Genomic DNA, 15,328 nt, shown 5'->3' with positions numbered 1-15,328 from the left:
TAAAGTTCTAAACCATACAATTTACATTCGCATCAGAAGTGAACAATGTATTCCCAAACTAGTTTCTCCACAAAGCCTGCTTCCACATTTCAAAGCCCATTGTTACCTGAAATTTTGCACTCAGCTATGTGATACAATGGATTATCCACATTGTTAAAAGGCTTATTTTCCATGGAATTCAAGGCTCCACAAATTGTTCCTGTGCTTGCTTATCATCGTGATGACTCCCGTTACTTTGGGGTATTTTTTCACATTATGGAGGTTTTGTGTGTTGAGACATACATGTGATCCACAAACAGCCCGTTGTATAGTTCTCTTCCCTCTTGAGAAGATTTTCATGAGGTAGGGATGGTTATGCCTGGACATGCAACTTCATGAGGATATTCCCCAAGGTTCAACTGTGCATGGTAAAAGGAGATGAAATTGGACAAATAGAGGTGTCCACTTCTTGAGAGCCAGTTAAATAATCTCTCATTGGAACTCCGTTAACTTGTTCCTCCAGAAAACGAAGCTTTGAAAGTGAGCAATGACACTGCTCCCTGAATATTTACACACTCTGCTGACGGCATTCATGTTTATGTGAATTGGACATACAAGTGATAAGTTTGAAGGGAATCCCCATGACTTTAAGTCGGGTAGTATATGTAAATGGCTGGAGACTCGAATGGGTGTGTGTGAAGCTTGATTGAGAGACCGGACACATAGGCCTGAAAAGTGAATTACAAGGAAATTACAAAATGAGCGAGAGGTCAGAATTGCTGAAAGAAACTTCACATACCATTAGCATCTGTGCCTAAGCCCTTGGAGTCCCTTTATCAGCTTAGTGAAAGGGAGTGAGGCCTGATTCAATGAAAGTCCAAAAGTGAGTGAGAGCAAGAGGTCCAAATGAATGAAGAAAATCTCTTCAGTCCACATTGAGAACCGTGGTGTCTGTCCGTGCGTTCGTCTGTCTCCAGTTTTCGGCCACTGTTTCCTGCGCTGTGTTCAAAAAGCTGATGATTGGTTATTTAGCATTTTCAATTCATTTTTCAGCCTCCGCTGCCTAAAATTTCGCCACCATTTTGCAGTGTGAGGTATAATTAGATCAAAGCTTTGGCTCCGAGTGAAACCAAGAGTGCAACAAAATTAACCTTTTTGAAGTTTATGAAACAATTTAAAATGTGTGATGAACTTAAACTTTTCCCATCACTGAGGATCGGTACTTTTTCTTGCTTTTCCCGTCACTGGGGTCCGTTACATTTACTTGCTTTTCCTTACACAAGGGATGGGTAATTTGCTTCCTTTTCCTGTTACGAGGGACGGGTACTTTTGCTTCCTTTTCACATCACTGGGGTTGGGTAATTTTGATTGCTTTTCCCATTAATGGGGATGTACTTTTGCCACAATAATTGAAGCAGTAAATCCAAGCAAAAATACAAGATGACTGAAACAACCATTTCATGAGTGTGAGATGACTTCAATGAGTATGAAATTCAGTCCTAAGTGAATGAAATTCCAAAATGAGTGAGAAAGGGAACCAAATGAGAATGACAACAAATTGGTGATATCAATTCAAAGGAGTGGAAAAGATGCCAAAAAGAGTGTGAGAGGCTTGCAATGAGTCAAGAGGACAAGAAAGAGAGAGAGAGAGAGAGAGAGAGAGAGAGAGAGAGAGAGAGAGAGAGAGAGAGAGAGAGAGAGAGAGAGAGAGAGAGAGAGAAAGACAGAGACAGAGACAGAGACAGAGACAGAGACAGAGACAGAGACAGAGACAGAGACAGAGACAGAGAGAGAAAAAAAAATTGAATCCACATCAGCCAGTGGAGGAAGAAATGAATCTTTAACCGCTCAACCAAACGGCTAGCTCAAGCCTTTATGGATATTACAAAAAACAATACATCACTTTCCAAGCTATTTCCCAGCTTTGGATGGACTCATTTCCCAATTGAGTAAAAGTTTTCCTATTCCTTCGGTACATAATTCTTGGAGAGAGAGAGAGAGAGAGAGAGAGAGAGAGAGAGAGAGAGAGAGAGAGAGAGAGAGAGAGAGAGAGAGAGAAAGAGAGAGAGAGAGAGAGAGAGAGAAAGGGAGAGAGAAAGGGAGAGAGAAAGGGAGAGAGAAAGGGAGAGAGAAAGGGAGAGAGAAAGGGAGAGAGAAAGGGCGAGAGAAAGGGCGAGAGAGCCAGAGACACAGAGAGAGAGAGAGAGAGAGAGAGAGAGAGAGAGAGAGAGAGAGAGAGAGACACGCAGAGAGAGAGAGACACGCAGAGAGAAAGGGAGAGAGAAAGGGAGAGAGAAAGGGAGAGAGAGAGACGCAGAGAGAAAGGGAGAGAGAGAGAGACACGCAGAGAGAGAGAGAGAGAGAGAGAGAGAGAGAGACAGACAGACAGAGAGACAGAGAGCAAGAGAGAGAGAGAGAGCGAGAGAGCGAGAGCGAGAGAGAGAGAGAGAGAGAGAGAGAGAGAGAGAGAGAGAGAGAGAGAGAGAGAGAGAGAGAGAGAGAGAGAGACAGAGAGACAGAGACACAGAGAGAGAAAGATAAAGGCATTTGACATTTTGTTCCACTATATTTAAACAAATCATAAAATAATGAGAAAAAATTCACAAGATTACAAAAACAGTCTTGTCAATATTAGAAACAAAAATAAAAAGAAGTAAAAAACCCACAAAATAAAAACGTAAGAGCAATTCCGATTGACTATTGCTAAAATCAAACAAACAGAAAACAGCATGGAAATAATGGAAGTCAAAAAACAAATGCAATTAGCCACAATTATTCATCAAATTTTCCGATAAGGTGGAAGATTATTAATAATCGATAATGATTCGTAAATTCACTATGAGAACTGGAACAGCGAATCCACATCAATTAGGATTGTCTGCCACATCCCCACAGCAAAAAAGCCTGCACACATCTATTTAATTCAAAACGATGCCTCCAAGTTATACAAAGAGAGAATCTATGACTTGTGGAAGGCTGATGCAAAGTTAAACTTGAGATGCAACCAAAGCTTTAAGAATAATAACAACATTGTTCAACAAAGCATGAGCATTTTGAATTTTTCCTTCAAACATGTCGAGTGTACAGTGTACGTGTGTATGCCATATTCGGTGACAATTAATTCATGAACAGATTTGTGTCGTGAAGAAATTGTTTCATTTGAACAGTACAACTTAGGGATACCAGAAATTTAAAAGGGCAACACATGGAAATATTGGTGACATTCACACTTCTTCTTCCATTTTTGAAAATGACTGATGTCCGATAACTTCCGTTGAAATGTATGCATTAACGGCAGCGGCAATATAAGTCTTCCATTGCATGATGAAGTGTTTCAGAAGAAATATGATTTATTTCATCATAGATTGTCTGTTGGTTTAAACTGCTGTGACACTTGGATTTTTTTAAGGATATAGTGTAAAGACGAATATCTTTCTTCACAACTGTTCACAAAGTTTCCCTGTTAATGCCTCACCATTGAGATTTCCTTCTTGTCAACTTGTATGGGCTCTGTCGGACTGCTTCTGTCACTCTTTCAATTATTTCTTCAGTTCTCACTGAATTCCTTCACCCTGACCTTTTTACATCTGCTACACTGCCAGTTCTCCTGTGTGCTTTAATACAGCACAATGTTGAATTCCGTGTGGGACATGTTCACAAACCAAACTTTTCCCAAAACTGTCTTTGAGCAATTGTAATCGAGTAGTGATTGGAAAAATAAAGCTTCACAATGGCGGTTCTGTGTTCAATGCTCCATTCGTCAATTTTAGGTTTTGATAATTGGGTTCAATTTTTCAAAGCTTAATCCTTCACATCACCTGAAAAAACACAAAACCAGATATTTATTATAAATAATTGTCCATGATTAAAATGTGTTCATGGAATATATATGTATATACAAACTTCTCCCGTCACTTCTCTCTCTCCCCCACTCCGATCTATCTCTATCTCTATCTCCATCTCTATCTCTATCTCTCTCTATCTCTCTCTCTCACCCCCCCCCACCCCCAGTGCCAGATTTAGGCATAAGCTAAAGTTTAGGGTCTCACAATCCGCAGGGGCCTCAAAAAATGTGAGAAGACGTGTAAAAATGTGTGAATGAAGCCTAAAGAACTGCTACCTTGGTGCGGGAAACCATCATGACGAAAAATCGCCATTAAGCCTTCCCAACGCAAGGCAGTGGTACTTCCCAGAGTTTCGAAAAGTAACATGAGGGTTGCCTGACTGTCTACCACCTAAAATCAATATACTAATATATTATATATATATATATATATATATATATATATATATATTATATATATATATATATATATATATATATATATATATATATATATTATATACGTATAGTACTTGGGCTGGAGTATCGCTTGAGGACGGGAGCTCTGCGCTGGGCCACGCTATGAGAGGGTGTCAGAAAGCCCGGAATCATGGCAAAACCCAATCCTTATCCCTCTGTCGTAAGAGGCGACCATTGTTGCGTCAGGAAGGGCATCCGGCGTAAAACCTATGCCAAATCAGTGTGTGGATCATAACGGATGATCCGCTGTGGCGACCCCTAACGGGAGCAGCCGAAAGACGAACAACATATATTATATATGTATAGTTTTTAAATGGCTTGTGCAGCAAATTTTTATGTGTGGTTTTAGAGCAAACTTCTCTGCTTATGCCCAGCAGAATTATCCAGGTAAAGAACAAATTTGCCACAAAGATCTGTCTCAAATCATCTTCCAAGGAAAGATTCGTTTTGTTTTCCCTAATGTGGAAGCAATGTTATAACTATTCTTATATCTGATGAAAACAAATTGTCCAGGGGTAAGGTCATTTTCACAGCTAAAGAGAATCAGAAATGAACTGAGAGCAGCCAGGTGTCAAGAAAAACTGTCTGCACTTCCCATCATGTGCACAGAAAGAGATAAGCTGCATAGAAAGCGATGAGCTGCGTAGCATATCATTTGAGGAAACAATTCATGATTTTGCTTTTGGGAAATCAAGACAGAAAACATTTTAAGTTGTATCTGATATCATGCTACATCTGTGACCTGCTACAGGTACCATGTAAACCTGTACTAACCTGTTCCATGGTCGGGTTGTCGGCGACTAAACCGTCTCCCCCACCAGGTTTTCTGGTGAGGAGGGTGTTTGGATATGGACACCCAGCAGGATTAAAAACAAAACCTGTCAAAGGGCGGAGGAGCTCCTTGTGAGCCAACGGCCATCCATATCTAGTGCCCAACTGTGTCTGCGGACGTCCTCCTGCAGTTGGGTTACTTCTTATCAGGAGGTTGGTGGCAGGATTTGCACTCCGGCCACCGTAAAACGCTTCATTCCGCAAAACGCAAAAACGCAAAAAAATCTGAAAACCCACTCCGTGGGAGTACCTCCTGTGCAGCTTCCCTTCGCAGGGCAGCTCACCGGATGATGGGATTGGGGCAAAGCCTTCAGGACCCCCAATCTTTGATAGGAGGGAAACCACGGGGTAACATCCCTGGGTCAGATTGCGGGAGAGTGTGTCGGAGTGGTGTTGAGGTGTCGTCCACCAGACGGCGGTCTCCTTGGGTTAACCTGAGGCGGTCCCTTCGGGTGGGTGCCTGGAATGTCCTATCCCTAAGAGAGGATGATCACCTGTCTCTGTTATCATCTGAGCTCAAGCGTTTGGACATCGGGATTGCAGCTCTCTCTGAGGTTCGGAGACCGGATTGCGGCGAGATAATGGTGGGTGGTTACACCTACTATTGGTCTGGTCGCTCTGATGGTTACCATACCCAAGGAGTTGCTGTAGCTGTGTCCAATAAGCTGACCCCAATGATAATTGAGGTAACACCGGTCAACGAGCGTATTATGAGATTAAGGATTCGTCACTCCTTAGGTGTCATTTCCCTGGTCTCTATTTATGCTCCGACTGAGGCGAGTGATCTTACCGTGAAGGATGCATTCTACGCCACCCTCGAGTCTGTGGTTGATCAGTGCCCTAGACGAGATACACTTCTAGTCTTGGGGGATTTCAATGCATCGACTGGAACTGATAGGGATGGTTATGAGGTGTGTGTTGGTCCCCATGGGTCAGGAACTATGAACCAGAATAGCACTAAGTTCCTTGACTTTGCAAGAAGTCATGGACTTAGGGTGGCTGGTTCATGGTTTCAGCGCCCACAAGCTCATCGCTGGACTTGGTATTCCAACGCTGGCGGTGTGGCAAAGGAGATTGACCATGTCCTCATTGACGGTCGTTGGAGGATGATCCAGAACTGCAGGGTCTACCGGAGTGCTCAGTTCCTCAATACTGACCACAGGCTTGTTGTAGCAACTCTAAAGCTGCACCTTAAATCCTGGAGAATGGTACCATCCCAGCCTAGGCTGGATGTTGCCAAGCTCAGGGATGAGAGAGTAGCTGAGGAGTTTGCGAACAGGCTGAGTGGACACTTGGGGGTCTGGGTGCTTTGGGGGGTCCTGAAGAGTTGTGGAGCACCTTCAAGACCACCGTCCTTGATGTTGCCGGTGGATGCCTTGGAGTTCACCGCAGGGCAAAGAAGAATTTTGTCTCTCAAGGGACACTGGATACCATTGACCAGAGTCGCAGGGCCAGGCTGAATGGCAGAGCTGAGCTGTTCAGGGAGCTGAGGCGTAAAACTGTACGTGCACTGAGGGTGGACAAGGAGGCCTATGTGCGAGGAATCTGTGAGGGGTAGAGCATCACCTGTGGACAGGTGATTCTCGTCCCGCTTACAGGGGAATTCGCGCATTACGTTCATCCAAGCCCATCCCTCGGAGCACTGCAGTTCGAGCAGAGAGTGGTAGGCTCTTGACAGAGGAGTCTGAAGTGAAGGCCCGCTGGGCCGGTTACTTTGAGCTGGTTGTACCAGGCTGATCCCCCAGCTGTCGAGTTGGACGTCAAGGGTGTTACAATCCCTGTTGCTGACCCTCGAATCAACTGTGGTCCACCATCGCTTGTGGAAACACGGGCTGCGGTGAACCAGTTGAAATGGGGCAAAGCTCCAGGGATCTGTGGCATCCATGCTGAACTTCTCAAGGCTGGTGGAAATGCTGCACTCGCGTCGTTGCATGCAGTTTTGTGCTCTGCCTGGAACACAGGCATCATCCCAACTGACTGGAAGAGGGGCCTTGTTGTCCCTCTCTGGGAAGGGAAGGGTGATCGCCAAGACTGCAACAACTACCGAGGGGTGACGCTGCTCTCAGTGCCGGGCAAGGTCTTTGCTCGGATAATTCTTGATAGGGTTCGCCACCATCTGCTTGAGCACCAGCGTCCAGAGCAGTCAGGCTTTACACCAAAGAGGTCAACGATTGACCGTATCCTTGCTCTTCGTGTCCTCACTGAACGCAGACGAGAGTTTCGGCAGGGGCTGCTTGCAGCCTATGTTGATCTCTGTAAAGCGTTCGATTCAGTGAATCGGGATGTCCTCTGGAGGATTCTTGGTCTTCGTGGGGTGCCACCGAAACTGATCGATCTGATGTCTGAACTCTACTCTGGTACTGAGAGTGCTGTGAAGTGTGGTGGTACCGCCTCTGACTTATTTCCAGTTGTTACTGGAGTTCGTCAGGGATGTGTACTTGCCCCCACACTTTTCAGCACTTGTATGGACTGGATTTTGGGAGGATGTCGGAGAGATCAAGTTGCGGTGCATCGTTTGGCAATGTCAAGATCTCGGACCTTGATTTTGCAGATGATGCAGTCATCTTTGCGGAGACTTTGGACATCCTCTTGGGGGCCCTCGAGGTGCTGAATGAGGAGTCGGAGCCGTTGGGATTACGGATTTCTTGGGTCAAAACAAAGATCCAGGCTTTCGGTGACATCTTGGATGCTGCTGTCCTGTCTGTGTCTGTTTGTGGTGAGGATGTTGAGGTCGTGGATAGATTCACTTACCTTGGCAGTGATATTCATGTCTCCGCAGGTTGTGAGCCGGAGGTCAATAGACGTCTGGGTCAGGCCTGGGGAGTCATGGATTCACTGGATCATGGGTGTGGCGCTGCCGGTACCTGTGCGGGAGGACGAAAGTCCGAGTCTTCAGGTCCTTGGTACTTCCAGTCTTGCTCTATGGGTGCGAGACTTGGACTTTGACCAAGGATCTGAGACGGAGACTTAATTCCTTTGGTACCAGGTCTCTTCGGAGAATCCTTGGCTATCGCTGGTCGGATTTTGTGTCCAACGAGCGGTTGCTGAGAGAGACTCGGATGAGATTTGTTACCTGCATAGTCCGTGAGCGTCAGCTGCGGCTGTATGGACATGTGGCTCGTTTTCCTGACGCTGATCCTGCTCACCAGATTCTCTCAGCGAGGGAGTCTCATGAGTGGAGGAGGCCAGTGGGCCGACCACGTGCCTCATGGTTGCAGCAGGTTGACCATCATCTCAAGGAGATGGGGATGGGCCTGGCATCTGCCTGGGGGATGGCCAGACGGAGGCCCCTGGAGTACCGGCGGAAAGTGGACGCAGCGACGCGCTGTTCTGGCACATGCTCCCATACCTGACCTGACCTGATATCATTTTTCTGATTTTGCAAACAAGTTCATTTTTACGTATATCAATAAAAGTGATCCTGATTACTTATTTTGTCAGAATTTTGTATATATTGTTGCGGATCCGGGGTGGCGGGATTCTCGCCCGATTCTTGGCACCACCCTCACCACTGCCATCTCTGGGGTTTATAACGCCGGTTCAGCACAGGCCTCGGCTCACGCGTCTTCAATCGTGATACCAACGTAATCCTTGTACCTTAACAGTTCGGGAAATAGAACCCCGGTTACAGACTGGTTGTGTCTGATGCCAAGCGTTTTCTGCCAGTCTGCTATCATTTTGGTTTTATATGCCAATCCAACGGATCGTTCCTCGACACGACACAAATTAACTCAAAGCGGCAACTTCATCCGAATCAACCAGATTTATTGGGGAACATCGGGGAACATGACACAAGCAAAACATTCACGACAATGCTTTCATTAACAATCTTTAACCCGTTCTTAACTAGGGAACCACGGACTACAGCTTTCGTGGGGGTCGCTACCGACATATGCCTTATACAACACGTGCAGACGAAGACAGACAGACAGACAGACAGCATGCGTACTAAACAAGACAGAGTACTTGGTGATGTTTCCTGGACGAGAGGACAGTGTCAAAAGCAAAAATGTCGCTCGCAACAGGCGGCTGTCCACGGATTTGAGCCCCAGCTTGAACGTGCCGCGTGGAAAGATGGCGGTGCTGCACTCTTTCCTTTACGCACTGCACGCGGTCTCCGCATGCTCTGACCCCACGTAAGGTCGATGATGGGCCTCAACTGTGCACCAGACAAGGCCCAAATCGAGGTGCCGGGCTCCGTCAAGCGGATCGGCAAACGTTTCGAGCCATTGGTGTGAGCAGGGACCGTCAGAGGCTCCGTCGTCTCCTCTCCTGCCTTCCCGCCTTGAAGCCCGACTTCCCAAATCCGTCCTCTCAGTTTCTCTCTCTATCAAGTCACCTTTTCTTCCCTTTTCCACGCTCGCCTCTCCCTGCGAAGCTGACAAACTCCTCCCCTTAGCTTCACTTCCTCTTTTTGGCCACACCCTCAGCCGACTGGGCGGAGCCTCATCCGGGTTGGGGAAGAAGAAGAAGAAGCTCTCGTTCCACCACTACTGTACAAACAACAAAACAGCCTCTTACACCTCCCGACACACATGTAACGTCCATTTTACCATACAACCCAGCCAAACATGCATTTAATGGAGGATCTGAGCTAATCCTATATTTAGTAGTCCAATAAGGGCCATTTCCGTAACAATATATTAATGTATGTTAAAATTATTTTTAAAATTACATTTAAGTATTGTTTCCATGGTATACTATAATCTATGATAGAGATCAAGCCAACCAAATGATAAATGTGTAATCAGTTAATGCATTCATTTGAAAATAATTTGTATTTTGCACTTTAAATGCCTTGCTATTAAATAATTAAAAGGCAAATATGTTTTCAATTTTTGAGAGACCTTCTGGTGCAATTTTTTAACAAGGGGCCTCCATGCTTTATACAGCTTTGGGACTCACCAAGTCTAAATCCGGCACTGCCCACCCCTTCCCTCTCTATGTATGTGCATATGTATATGTATGTGTGTATACATATGTGTGTGTATATATATATATATATATATATATATATATATATATATATATATATATATATATATATATATATATATATATATATATATATATATATATATATACAGGGGGCTGCAAAAGTAGGTATACAGTCATGAAAACAAAACATATACCTACTTTTGCAGGTGTGTGTGTGTGTGTGTGTGTGTGTGTGTGTGTGTGTGTGTGTGTGTGTGTGTGTGTGTGTGTGTGTGTGTGTGTGTGTGTGTGTGTGTGACAGTAATAATATGAATTTTGCTTTAGAAAATAAATTAGAGTTACATCTACAATTAATATTAATATCAAAGACAAAAAGACCACCAAAAGAACAAAACTATGCCCTGGATTATTGGTGATTAAAAAGTTAGAAGGAATGTTCACCTCTGACACCCAACAAATTCATGGAAGATGGTTTCAGAGGCATTACAAAAGGAGCACATTTCTGAAATATTAGAACACATTGGATGTGATAAGACATTACAGGTGAAATATAATGTGCCAATCCAAAACTAAAATCCATAGATTTGCTTGACAATGAGGGTCCTGTACATGACAGGCCAATTAACTGCTGTGGAAAGGTGACTGCGGAGCATTCTTCTCTAGTAAATCTGCAGCTCTGAAGGTATTTTAGAAGTGAGAGTGCTGACATAATACCTACAGAATAGTGTTCCATTGAAACAAAGTTTTAAATCCTTCACAAGAGGCTAACAATTCCGAAATCAGGGGAATTGAGATCAGGGAGAAGCTTACTCTACCTTCGAAAACCATTTTAAACCATCCTGTTTAAAACAGCACAAAATAACAGAGAAAATTCTCCCAATTATTCTGAGGAATTTTGATCCCAGTAGCCACCAGCATCAATATCCACAGATGATTTATATTTCGAGGAAGCATTTCTAAGATGTTCACCTTCAGTACACACACCATCAAGAGAATGTTGAATAAAATAACAGTCACAGCAGACTCTTTCAAAGATAGTGTTTTAAAAGATTGGCTCATTTAAAAACATTGCCTGAATAATGACGATTTTCACGGCGATTTTTGAGGGCCTAATCAGGCTTTCAGCACAAATTCACTCTCCCTATGTCGATAAAAAAAAACAATTATTGGTCAAAGAGAAGCTTCGATCCATGCCTCAGAGGCAGTGAGCAAAGGGATTCCAGAAGACATCTGAGTTCAACAGCTTCCTGAGTGAGATCAAATGAAAAGTCATCACCCTCCTGGTGACATCAATTAACCTCTGATGACCTTTGACGAGGGTGTAACTGAGTCAAACAAACCACAACCAGTGTTTCCTCCATCTCTCTCATCTCAGAAATCAACAAAAGTACTTTGAAGTTATAAAGAATAAAATCTGAGACCTCTAATACCATAAATTTGTATTGCAGCATTGCCTAGTTGCCAACTCCACTGCTTTTGGTGGTTGTCTCTTTGAACATCCCCCCAATTTTATTGCCAATAAGAGCAAAAAATTACTGCTTTCACAAAATAATGTCTCATTGACGTTTTTGATAGATTTTTGTTGTGACACGGTTTCTGTTGGCCTTCGGGTGGTTTCCCTCGACGCTGTGTGCAAAATCATATCCGTATTCTCATTGCATTTGATTGGCGACAGCTACGATTCAAAGTATGTGATAACAAATGATAACTGCATAAAGATCATCAGCATTGGCTATAATCTTAACGGGGTCTAACATTGTCAGAGAAGAAGAAACCTTGAAGTGGCATAAGCAACAAAATAAGAAGAGGTTCAATGGATAGCAAGTACACAGAGGACTAGGATGGGGATTGAGGGAGAGGCAAGCAAGGGATAACTTACTGAATATACCCATTAATTGAAAAGGTTGGCACAAGATATTAACTTGAGTAAACTGTAAACGTTATTGTAGAATAAACAAATGCAGAATTAATCGTTAAATTAAAAAAAAAATATGCAACTACCAGACTCAGTGACGTAATGGTTCGAGCATCCACTCTGAGTCTGGGAGGTCAGTACCTATAATTTGACCCCAGCCGAGTCATACCAAAGCTTTTATTAAAAAATGGTGCAAGTTGCCTCCTTGCTTGACACTCGGCATTTTAAAGGGACAGAGTACAGACAAACAACTAGAGGTGGAATAAACTTACTCGGGCTCGTTCGGCCTGATGACCTCCCCCCTGCTTTGAAGTTCCTTGAAAGGGAAGTGATTAAAATAAAATTTACCCAAACCTAAACCCGTGTAAAGTAGAAAATAGATAACACTGATCAATACTGTCAAAAGGCTTGCTTGATCTGAAAACAAGCAAACCATTATTTCTTTGCTCAACAGCACAAATATTGATCCTGTTACGAACAATAAAAATAATATCATGAATAAGGGACAATATAACTGTTTTGGATGAACAATCTGCGTAATAACAGGCTTGAGATGATTTGCAAGTGCTTTGCAAAATATTTCGTAGTTCCCAGACAGCAATAAGATTGGGTGCTTTTTTTTTTCCAAGAGGTGAAGATCTATCTTGTGTATAAATGAGAGTGAGTTCTGCTTTACAACTGAGAGTCAGACAGCTTGACTGCAGGCGGTCAGTCAAAACACCAAGTCGTTCTGGTCCCAGCAGGTCCCAAAAGGTGAATTCAATTCCCATAGGAATTTCATCGAAGGCCGGACACCTTGCAATTCAGGAATTTTTTCAGTGCGACAAAGAGTTGCTCCAAAGTTTCTTCATTTTTCAAAAACAGCCGCACAGCCTCATACGATGTGGGAAAGGAAGGAGTAAATATTGCAAAATTCGATAAACAGTATCCTTCACATCGTAAAGATCGGGAAAGTAATGCTGAACAAATGCCCGAATATCCTTTTGATTATGTATTGTTACCTCCACCACCGAAGGTGAAGGAGGTTATGTTTTCACCCCTCTCTGTCTGCTGTTTGTTACTTACAAAATCGAAGAATTTTAAGTATATTGGTCAGTCGATTTTGTTATTCTGTCTGTTTATCGCATACAGGTCACAATTTTAAACCGATCTTCACGAAACTTCACCACACAGTAGAGTTTGTCATAAGGAATAAGCCTTTGGTTTTTGAGGTCAAAAGGTCAACATAGGCCAAAGGTCAACAACTGAGATGAGATTTCTAAAATCCTCAATTTTCATCCGATTGACTTGAAATTTGAAGAGGATTTATATTTCAGGTGGCTGAATTCAATGAGCCAATTATTTTTGAGGTCAATGGATTTTGCAAGTATCGTGCTCTGCACAACATCTTCTTGTTTGTTTGTCTGTTTGTCTGTCTGTGTGCAGGATATCTCCAAAAGTTGTGGACTTATACACACAAAATTTCGTGGGCAGGTTGGGTGGGTGACAAGGACGAACTGATTAGATTTTGAGAAACATCTGGATCCGGATCCGACTACTAGAATTTTTAAAGTGATTCTTCACCATTGAGATAGGGCCAAAAATGATATATAGCACGATATCTCAAAAATGTTTTGGGCCCGATATGTTCTCGTAGATCATGCATTATGTGGCAGAGGTATGTACTCCACTGAGTGCCCTTATGGTTACCTCTGCCACTGAAGGTGGGTGGACGTTATATTTTCACCACTGTTTGTCTGCCTGTAAGCAGGATATCTCAAAAAGTGATGGATGGATTCAGATGAAACTTGGTGGACAGGTTGGGTGTGTGACAAGGACGACGGGTTCGATTTTGGCAACGATCCAGATCCGGACCCGAGAATTTTTTTAAGTGATTCTTCAGCATTGAGAGATAGTGCCAAAAACTATATGCAGCATATTTCAAAAAGTTATGGATGGATTATAATAAAACTTGGTGGATGAGTTGGGTAGGTGACAAGAACCATCCGATTGGATTTTGGTTCAAGTCCGGATTCAGATCAGCCTATCAGTGGGATATGAAATGTAAACTGTTCAGCCTGACAGAGGTATGCGCTCTGCTGAGTGCGTTCTATTTCTTTCACCGATATTGTTCACAATAAAGGTCTTTTTGTGGCACTGAAGATTAATCTGTTTTATGTCTTTCTTGCCAAGGAAATCCTGGCATTAGAAACTATTCATTCAGCTTTTAAGATTAAAAAACAACATTTTATTGGCTCTGAAAAAACCCCTTCTTGGTGGCTGTGAGAAATCGAGTATGGTGGAGGGGGAGGGGCTTTGTTTGATTATCTCCGAATGGAGAATTTCTCATGTCATTACTCTGGGTTAGAGAAAGTTAACTGTTGTCAGTAATTAATTTTCCTTCAGACAACAAAAACAAATAGGAACTAGAAGGGCACTCGGTAGAGCGCAAACTTCTGCCACGCAATGCCTGATCCACGAGAACATATCCAGATCTGCATTCGGATCTTCACGAAAATTGAATCAATTCTTCCGAGTCAGACACCAAACGTGTCCACCAAGTTTCAGCTGAATCCGTCCACAACTTTTTGAGATATCATGCTATGTATCATTTTTGGCCCTATCTCAATGGTGAAGAATCACTTTGAAAATTAAATAATTCTCGTATCCAGATCAGGATTCGGATCTTCACCGAAATGGAATCATTTCGTCCTTGATACACACCCAAGGTGTTCACCAAGTTTCCTACGAATCCGTCCACAACTTTTTGAGATATCTTGCGATATATCAGTTCAGCGCTATCTCTCATTGGTGAAAAATCACTTATAAAATTATCAGATCTGAATCCGGAAACGAATATTTGCCAAAATTGAAACAATTGTTCCTTTTCATGCACCCAACATCTGCACCAACTTTCATCTTAATCCGTCCACAACTTTTTGAGATATCGTGCTGTATATAATTTTTGATACTATCTCTCAATGGAGAACAATCACTGAAAACATTCTAGTAGCCAGACCCAGATCGAGATCTTCACCAGAATCTAATCAGTTCGTCCTTGTCACACACTGAACCTGTCCACACAATTTAATCCAGATCCATCCACAACTTTTTGAGATATCCTGCACACAAACAAACAAACAAACAAGAAGACGACAACATGCAGAGCACGACACTTGTAAAATCCATGAAACAAATTTGACTTCATAAATATTGTGGTTGAATTCAATCACCAAATGTGCAACTCTTCAAATTTCAAGTCAATCAGATGAAAATGGAGGATTTTAGAAATATCACCGTAGTTGTTGACCTTGGGTCTATGTTGACCTTTTGGTCCATGGTGATCTCAAAAATAATTGGTTGGTCGAATTCAGTGACCTGAA

The 15,328-nt window shown here is 43.0% G+C and overlaps 1 protein-coding gene across 1 annotated transcript in view; it reads right to left on the bottom strand.

The window, feature by feature from the left end:
• Positions 1–15,328, bottom strand: part of CSMD3 (CUB and Sushi multiple domains 3) — a 1,047,538-nt gene that overhangs the window by 1,014,853 nt on the left and 17,357 nt on the right. The window lies entirely within an intron of this gene.

The sequence above is a fragment of the Eptatretus burgeri genome, chromosome 9 (assembly GCF_056783735.1).
Source record: "Eptatretus burgeri isolate ZD-2024b chromosome 9, Ebu_testis_v1, whole genome shotgun sequence".
Taxonomy (NCBI): domain Eukaryota; kingdom Metazoa; phylum Chordata; class Myxini; order Myxiniformes; family Myxinidae; genus Eptatretus; species Eptatretus burgeri.
This window is presented reverse-complemented; position numbering and strand designations above follow the sequence as displayed.